Source organism: Cynoglossus semilaevis, chromosome 3 (assembly GCF_000523025.1).
Source record: "Cynoglossus semilaevis isolate Cse_v1.0 chromosome 3, Cse_v1.0, whole genome shotgun sequence".
In the NCBI taxonomy this organism is placed as follows: Eukaryota; Metazoa; Chordata; class Actinopteri; order Pleuronectiformes; family Cynoglossidae; genus Cynoglossus; species Cynoglossus semilaevis.
The window spans coordinates 12,607,540-12,617,137 of NC_024309.1; the positions used below are offsets into that span (position 1 = coordinate 12,607,540).

At 38.2% G+C, this 9,598-nt stretch overlaps 2 long non-coding RNA genes across 2 annotated transcripts; both read right to left on the bottom strand.

Moving 5' to 3' along the window:
• Positions 1–170: 170 nt before the first annotated feature.
• LOC107988392 (uncharacterized) lies at positions 171–3,621 on the bottom strand. Its single transcript, XR_001759917.2, has 5 exons — positions 3,251–3,621; positions 2,144–2,315; positions 1,601–1,762; positions 1,266–1,428; positions 171–631 (listed from the first exon to the last, which is right to left on the bottom strand). It is a non-coding gene; the product is annotated as an uncharacterized LOC107988392 (long non-coding RNA).
• Positions 3,622–5,768: 2,147 nt separating this feature from the next.
• Positions 5,769–8,932, bottom strand: LOC112486843 (uncharacterized). The gene is made up of 2 exons (XR_003049389.1): positions 8,165–8,932; positions 5,769–6,197 (listed from the first exon to the last, which is right to left on the bottom strand). It is a non-coding gene; the product is annotated as an uncharacterized LOC112486843 (long non-coding RNA).
• Positions 8,933–9,598: the final 666 nt, after the last annotated feature.

Here is a 9,598-nt window from a genome sequence, read left to right on the forward strand (position 1 = left end):
AACAGTGGGAAATCCGAACGCAGTTTTGAAGAAGTTTGTTTTTCTCCGCATTTAATTTTGATCAGTTTGATTAATTATTTTCAAATGTAGCAAAGTAAAATACTTGAGTTAAAATGTACTTAAGTAAAAGAGAAAAATGCAAAAAAAAATTACAAATTACACACAAAAAATACTCAACTGCAGTTACGTGAATATATATAATTTGTTACTTTACACCTCTGAACCTACTAAACTTTTGTAAAAAAAAAAGTGATCCTGCTTTGTTATCTTAAGTTCCAGAGAGCAGCATCAGATTCCAACAGTACTGAAAGAACCTCTAACCGGATTCTGATTTTGATTGACCATCTCTCAGTCAGAGTGGAATCACCGTCTGCTATCAGGAGCTTTATCTGAAGTCTGGCTGATTATTTCTGTTGGCCCTTGTACCTTAGCATTTAAAAAAAAAACTTCAGGTCCCCAGGAGAGAGACTTCGAACCGGATCCTTATCATCAGCACGAATCGTCATCACATCATCCTGACGGAGAGTCTTGGTGCAGCGATGAGGGACAGGACAGGACTGGCCTCTGATTGTCTCCGGGAACATCACTAATAGACTGTGACCTCAGCGCTGCCTCTTACACCAATCACTCTCTGTAGAGGAGGACAAGTGTCATTCATCAAACCATTACTCTCTGCTGTCGACTTTCTTTTCTCAAAAGCATTGATGTTTTTACCTGAATGTGATCATTAGCTCTGAAAAACTGTCACATAAATGTAGAAATGTTGCAGAATAAAATGTTGACAGTGGACATCATTTATTTAACAAATATATTTATATATTATATTTTTTAACATTTTTAATGTTCTTATGCAAAGGAAAAGGAAACTGAATGAAATGTTTTGTATTATAAGGTAAATAGCAAAAAAAAGCCTTTGCTCTTCTATGTATATATGTAAATATATACAGTATGTATATTTATACGTGTCTGTTTATACATACATACTATATGTACACATAAATATGTGTATATATGTATATATATATATATATATATACATATACATACATAAATAAATATATATACATACACATATATGTATATACATATATATATTTCCTATTGAGACGTTCATCTCAACCATAAGACGCCCGTCCCTCTGCCCTGTGACTGAGAAGCCACTTGGGGACCTGGGGCTTCGGTCTGGGCCGGGGTCCAGAGTCCTGGCATATTTATTTGTGTAGGTGAACAGTTTTCTTTCTGCCATTACCCAGTGTGAAACAAACCTCTAAAGAATCTCTGGCTCCATTTTTATTCCTCATGGTCGGAGAACAAAATAAAAAATAATCTGCTGTTGGTTGGTGCCGGTGGAGCAGCCTGTTGGTGGCAGAGAGATGGAGGCTCCCGCTGCTGCCGCGGCGGCGGCGGCTGTTCGGCCCCTCGCTGCTCCTTTGAAAAAGAGAAAAGGGGGAGGAATGGAAGATCAGAGGCCATCGCTGCACCATGTTTTATTCTCTGTCTTTCTCTCAGCGCCGTGCACACACACTCCCTCCTCCCCCTTCCCTCCCGTCCCCCTTCCCCTCGTGCCCCCTGTCTGCCTTCAGCATGAGAAATGTCAGACCTGAGTTTTGTGTACTCCATAGTTCCAGCGAAATTAGAATGGTCCCAGACCTGGGCCGTATTCTAAATAATTCTCTTGAGAAGTAACAGGGCTGTGAGTGGGAGAGCAGCAGCAGCAGCAGCAGCAGCAGCAGCAGCAGCAGTATGCTCGCTCGTCGAGTGCCTGGGGAATGAATTCACAGAGAAAAGTAGGTCAAAGTAGTCAGATTAGGGTAATAGGGTGTTAAAAAAGAAGCAAAAAAAATTGAAGGAAGTAAGTGGAAAATAACTCAAAATTGATGCGTCAATATCCTGGTGAAATGGGACAGGGATGTGAAAGGGATGAGAGGAAGAGGAATAAATGGGAAATTTGAACAAGCTGTAATGCTAGGCTTTCAGTTTTTTTATTTTTTTTTTTCTGTCAATTCGCTCGACTCTGAAAGGTCAAGAACAGCATCTTTAAAAAAAAAAACTGAGTCCAAAAAAATGCTCATGATTATAGTAAAGCACATATCAGGCCCAGGGCCATGCAGTTGAGGATGGGTTAGTATTTTTTTTTTTTTACCTTTTTTACCACAAAGGTCAGCGGTCCAATTCCCAGTGGTAACTGATAGTTTTATAGCGTTTGGATGTTTCTCGGTGTGTTTCCTCCCACGGTCCAAAACCAGGAAGATTACAGGGTGTCACAGGTTGCTGCCCTCACCCGATGACTCAGGGGACCAGCTCCTCACATGACCCTGGAAAGAATTAAGGATTTTGTTAATTTCATATATAGAGGGTTGAGAGTTCAATTTAAAGACTCGTGTCTGTAACACACTGGAAAAGTAGTTCATCAAAAAAAGGAAAGGAAGTATTAGTCCTGAAGCTGATAACATAAATACTGTCGTCCAATTCTCAAGTTTCTGATGGCACCTGAACGCACCAGGTAGAAGAGCTGCAACTCGGGCATGATGACATCATATTCTGTTTGTGCTTGTTAATAATGTTCTTATACTACTGTAAAGGAATGGAATAAATATTAAAGTGTATATCAACATTTGAAATTGAAATAAATAAATTGTGCTAGTGCTTTTTTGGGGTCTTGGCATAGAAAAGTTTAAGAACCCGTGGTCTAGTTGACTATGGGTTTCACTGGGATTTTTTTTTTTTTTTAACATGCTCCTGCAGCAACGAAACAAACCTGGAGCCAAAAAAAAAAAGAAAAAAGGAAAGAAACAGCTCCAAGATAGGACGGTACTAAATAACAAAACAGCTTCATCTGGGCCAAGATATTACTTAAAGCTGACTTTGAGTGTGCTGTAATGATGCCACTAAATGCGCAAAAATGCTACACAGCCTTTAGCTGATGGTGTGTAATCGTCCCATTGATATTTGAATTGTCCATCATCCTGATTTTAATGTATAAAAGATGGAAAATTAGAAAAAAAAAGATCTTCCACCTACAGGAAACCTCTGTCTGTTTGTTCAAATATGCACGCCTCCGTCTTCTCTTCTCCTCAGTCTGTGGAGATCTAATTAGCCCTGAAGCCCCCCCCCCCACTTCCCTCCTGATGGCACTGAAGTAAACCTGTAGAAACAGCCCCACTGCTGCTGCCACTGCTGCTGCTGCCGAGGCTCAGTCTGCTCTGGCATGTAACTGTTTTCCATGTCGACATGATAAACAAACACTTACGCCACCCACGGGTCCAGATCCAGGATCAGTCCAGGCTTGGCTAATGATGATAAACCTGTGGAAGAGCAGAAAGTGCTGCTAATTAGAGTTTGTGTGAAGATGACGGCTCATTAATACTGATGTTGGACTGACACAGGGATTTTTTTTTTTTTTCACCAATCATCTCAGACAAAAGTCTTCAATGTATTATTTCCTAATTACTTTCATTCATCAATTAGCTCAGGTGCTACACGGTCAGATAGCTACAACGGTGTGGCGGGAAACGACTAAATATTAACAAATGGTACGTTTTTAATGTTTTCTTAAGATCTTATTTCAGCTTCGCAAAAGCTATTAATATTTTTTTCTTTTTTGTAGATTTACTTAGCCAACTTTTTTTGTATATTTTTTTCTTTTTTGGTAGATTTACTTAGCCAACTTTTTCTAGTTCCTGACATAACGTGAACAGAATTTTAAATAAAAAAAAAAACCTTTCATCAGATAATATTTGTCCATTTGTTCCCAGCTTTAGCGGTGACAGCCGTCGACTGATCTGTGTTTTTTAATAGAGATGCAAAACTTGGGGGAGGCTCCACTTCCCGACTGTCCTCTGTCCTCTCTGCTGAACTCAGTGTCCGTCCGACATAATTAATAAAAATATTCATCCATCATGTCGTCTGACGTCCGGCAATTTGCATAGTTTTTACACAAAGTGACTGAGCAAACAGTCAACCCTCCTGTTTAATAATTCACCCACTGTTTTCTCCTTTTTTTTTTTTTTTTCACATTTTGAGCCGTGAGAACATCGAGATTATTTTTCTAATAAAATCCAACGTCTCTATGAGACGATGGAATTATCCTGGTTGTATTTAATCGAGTTTGACCAGGTCTGTGCTCGGTGGCGGTCTAATCTTCTCACCACACCATAGTCTCTCTTTCCCCCCCCCCTACTCTCTCTGGGGGGAGACGGCGGAGGCCGATAAACTTTGAAGCCTGCGCTAAGAACCCTGTTCGCTGCACCCTCTGCATTATTCATGACATGAACACCAGAGCATCTTCAAATGGCCTGTCATTTCCCTTTACCCTCCATCACAATGGCCATATGCTGCACACACTGGAGGCAGCAATGAAGACAGGAGGGAAGGTGTGGGCAGCAGTGGTTGTGGGGGCTGGAGTGGTTAGAGGGGGGGGGCGGGGGACCATATGCAGTTAAGCCCAAAGCCAAACAGGAAATGTTTAAATACATTCCCAGGTGAAGCCACTCAGAGGGATCATGGTTTGGACCAAAGCTCTCGTTGCCTCCACTTCAACTTCAACTTGTTTTTCTTTTTGGGGTTTTTTTTTGGGGGGTGAGGGGGGGGGGTATACTGTAGATGAACTGAGATGTCAGAAACCTTCCCCTCAGAGTTTGCTCCCTGACACAGTGACATGACAGGATCCCACACAGTCACTGCTGAGCTCCTGTCTCTCCCACTGTGATCCGTCTGTGGACAGCATTCTCAGTTCCAAATTCCAGGGATTTCTGTAGCTAGAAACAGAAAGAAAATAAATGATTAAGGGATGTTCATTTATGTTTGTTTAATATTTTTCCTAAATATTACACAATTGTTGACTTAGAGATCATTGATTGTTGGCAAAACTTTGGCTTTTTTTATGTTATCTTAATTTTACTTAACATTTTTAACTATTTTAAACTCAACTTTCTGTCAACAGTTTCTGGTAAAACATTTGCAGTAATTTGCTAAAAACCAGTTATTATATATAAAAAATCTGACATTGGTTTGTTCTTTTGTCAATGGGAATGTGACTCAGGGTTAATGACTTACGTTGAGTGTTTATTGTTGATGATGATCTGTAGATGATGTTTTATAAAATAATAAAAACAAGTCAGAAAATATCAGAAATATTTAAGGAAACTGTTTAAACTCTCTGTCAGTTCAGTTCTTATTACCCTCCTTTTTTTTAACCCAGAGAACTGTCACTCATTCTGTCAGATAGAGTTCTTATTAGCCTCCTTTTTTTTTAACCCAGAGAACTGTCACTCAGTGGATTTTCTCAGATTGTCTGATAAACTGAAAATACCCAAATGCACTGTTTTGCTGCCCTATGATTGGTCAACTGAGATTTGCATCAAGTAGCTGTACAGGTGCCAGCCAGTGCATGTACAGCCAAAGCAGTGATTCAAAAACATTTGTTTTTACAAATGTCTCTCTGTCTCTCTTGGTTCTCAAACCTCACCTCCTCCCACTTCTCCCCACGCCCACAACTCCAAACACAACATCCCTGTTTTACTTCAGTCTGTGACAAAGACGAAGTTTCAACACGGAGGGTCGAAGAAGAGGAGAGAATCTGAAGTTCTTGATCACCGTCTCCCACATCCATCTGAGTTTTGTGACATTGTTATGGAGGAAAGATGTTTTTTAATTGTTCTCAGAGGAAACAAAGATGGAAATGTCACACAGTGAGATACAAACGATGTCTGTTTTTTTAATTTTTTTGGCTTTTCTCTGCTGAACTAACGAGATACAAACGATGTCTGTTTTTTTTTTTTTGGCTTTTCTCTGCTGAACTAAAATGTGTAGGTGTAATCGCTGTTCAAGCACGTTCTACAGTCGCTCCCTTTCTGATCCCTGACATTTTGTCAGACGGTCCCTGAGTCTCCGCAGCTGCCGTTGCACATGTTATTTGTATTCGCGTTTGGGTTTGTTTGCGTGACGAAAACGCCGCGCAAGAAATGCCTTCGAGATAATTGGGAACGCCGACGTTTGGGCCTTTCCCATAACTCTTCTGTTCCACAATAGCATATATCATTAGCTCTTTCTGTGACCGTTCAGTCAGAAAATGAGGGGCCTCCGCGGACTCCCCGCTCCGTCAATATGGCTGACACCTTCTACGTGTAGTTCTCAGGAGACGGCGACGGGAATGAAGATGGGCGTCGGAGTGTGTCTCAGTGGGGACTCAGGTGATTCTTCATTATATTAATCAGGGAAAGAAAAAAAAATAAACATTGTGTCAGTGCCCTGTGCTGATTGGCTATCATTCACTGATAATACGTTGTGACATCACTGTGTTTGACCTTCACCTGGACACTGCTGACAGACTGTTGAACACGGTAATGAGGGATTAAAAAGTCCTCCGCGTGAAACTGTTTATTCCCTGAGATATTTTCACAACAAATATGTTTTTTTTTTTGTTTAACCACTCACTGTAATGGGATGAATTTAAAAAATGTTTACAAACTTAAATGGGCTCTAGTATACTGCTGAACTTGGCCTTAAATTGTTTAGTCAAATAATGAGGCTCAACCTCCGGCATCCAGAAGACCTTTAAAATCACAGGTAAAAAGTCCAATATCTGAACTTTTAACCACCGTATAACGTGTTCTTCATCATCATTTCTACAAACTTTCTCTCGTCATCTTTTCCTCTAAGGCACGCTGGAATAAAAGAAAGAAAAAAAAGAAACCTTTGGCTTATCATTCATCACACATCCACTTGATCTGATTTCATATTGTTCTTTCCTTCAGGTCTGTAGCACGAAGCTACTATTACAGAATACCAAAGGCCCCGGGTCCTAAGTGAAAAGTCCCATTAATAAAGAAGAGATTACTTTCACTTGCTGTCACGGCCGTGTGCTGCTCAACGATTGATGCTCTCACATTAAATCAGGCCCTTGAAAGGTCCTTCCAAAACTGTACCCGTGCCAACTGTAGAGGTAATTTTTTTTCCATGTTACACTTCATTTTCTGGTCGCGACAGAATGTGTTGGGATGTGACTTGTAAACATAAACAGTGCTTTGCGTTGGATTTCTTTTTCCCTTTTTGTCAAAGAAAAAAAATATCTGTAAAGTCACAATTTAAAAAAAAAAATAATTTTCAAGAAATTAAAAAAAACATTTTTTAGTTTCTTCCTTTCCTTCTTTCCTTTCCTTTTTTTATAAAATTTTTTTTCAAGAAATTTTTTTTATAAAAATTTTTTTTCAAGAAATTTTTTCAAAAAATTTTTCCAGAAATTTTTATTTTAAAAAGAATTTTCAAGAAATTAAAAAAAACATTTTTTAGTTTCTTCCTTCCCTTCTTTCCTTTCCTTTTTTTATAAAATTTTTTTTCAAGACCTTTTTTTAAAAAAATTTTTTTTCAAGAAAGTTTTTCAAAAAATTTTTTTTTTTTTTATTTCTTGAAAATTCTTTTTAAAATAAAAATTTCTGGAAACATTTTTTGAAAAAAAAAAAAAAAAACTGGGTCCGGAAGTCATAGGGACCCTCTGAGCCTGACTGAGGGTCCTTGGGTCAGAGTTCACAGGGACCCAGTCTGACCCAGTCCTTGTCAAACAGTGGTCCCTTTCTTTTCCCGCATGTAGACACACACACACACGCACACTTTCACAAATTGTGAGCACCTCATGGTCAGGACCGTAGAGTTTAAAGACAAAGTCTGGATCAGAGAAAAATGTTTCACTACTTCCCAGGAATTGATTCTGAGTCTAAACCGAGATTCGATGACTACAACAAGTCACCAAACTAGTTCCATCCATTTTCCTACTTTCTTTTCATTTCCAGGTCTTATTATATTCGGACACTTTCTCAAAGATACAAGAGCAAATAGCGATAAAGACACTGGTTCATTTCTCAGGAACTGCAGCCAAAAGTCTCCCTATCGCATAACCCACGTTACTGTGTGTTCGCACAACAGGGAGTTTTTCACATGACAGGTTCTTATTATGGCACAACACAGGAAGTTATCAACAACACCGTGGAGATTATGGCGGTAAAAATATAACTGAGGCGCGAAGCAACAAAAGGAAATGCCAACAACCAGAAAAAAAGTGATTCTGTTCTTACACTCGCTTCAGTAACTCACAAGAAAGTCCACCAGTTATCACACTTTCTTCTATTCAAATAGTCAACTAACACTATTATATTTCTTTCTTTCTTACATTTTTTTTGGTCCCTTTCTTTTCCCGCAGCCTCTAGTCTTGTTATTCACTTTTCACTTGTCGGCGCCATCACTCAAAAACTCGGGTCTTTCTTCTGTCAGGCAGTGAAGCAGAGAAAATGAGAAATGACTTACACAGTTTAGCTCCTCTTCATTCTCACTTGCCTTGTTATTAACAAACACGTGCACAGTCTCTCTCTCTCAGACACACACACACACGCACACTTTCACAAATGATTAGTGAAGTGTCCTCAGAAAAAAGACACCCAGATCTGTAAAGCGGAGAGGGTTTTTTTTGTCAACGTCCGCGCTTCGTGCCGTACAGTAGGACTTTAGTCGACTCTGACAGTGTGCAGAGCGATGGCCTTTGCGCGCCACTAATTAGCTGTCATTCATAATTGATTAAAACCCAAATGTAAATAATAAATGGAAATTGAATTTTATTTGTAGTGTCTTGCCAATTACATCCAGCAGGGGCATGTGGTGGAGTGGGTGTAAAGATGGCCGCCTAATGGTGTTAAAGGGCAGAAAAGCTGGAGGTGGAAGTTGAGCCTGAAAAAGTTTGTTGTTTTTTAGACTCTTACTTCTGGTTTGAAGTTTTTGCACAACAACGATCAGGGATTTTAGTTTAAAATTATACAAAAACTTAGAAAATCCTAGAAAATAATGTTGTAGAAACGTCCTTTCTGTGTGTGTTTAATTATTATTTCCACCTAAAATGATATGCTTTTGGTTTCATGATTAAACTTTTCACTCATGTGAAACTCATCTGTCATTATTCTTTTTTTATTTAAAGATTACTTTTTTTTGGATAAAAATGATTAAAAAGTTTTAAAAAGTAAAAACTTTAAAAACTGCTGAAAGAAGTGGCAGGGAATTAGTCTGAAACTCTTACAAAAAGAAATATTTAAAGTAAATAGTAAAATATTTAAAGGAGGAATTAAAAAAAATGACTAGTGAAAAATTGCAAAAGAAAACAGACAACTTCAGAGGTCAAGGATACTATACATATGTACATATATGTACACATATGTATAAACGTACATATACATGTACATATACGCATTCATATGTTTGCATGTATATATGTACACATGTATATGTATATATGCATAGATATAATGTGCATACATATATTGGACATACATATATGTATATATATATATATGTATGTCCAATATATGTATGCACATTATATCTATGCATATATACATATACATGTGTACATATATACATGCAAACATATGAATGCGTATATGTACATGTATATGTACGTTTATACATATGTGTACATATATGTACACATATGTATAAACGTACATATAAATGTACATATACGCATTCATATGTTTGCATGTATATATGTACACATGTATATGTATATATGCATAGATATAATGTGCATACATATATTGGACATACATATATGTATATA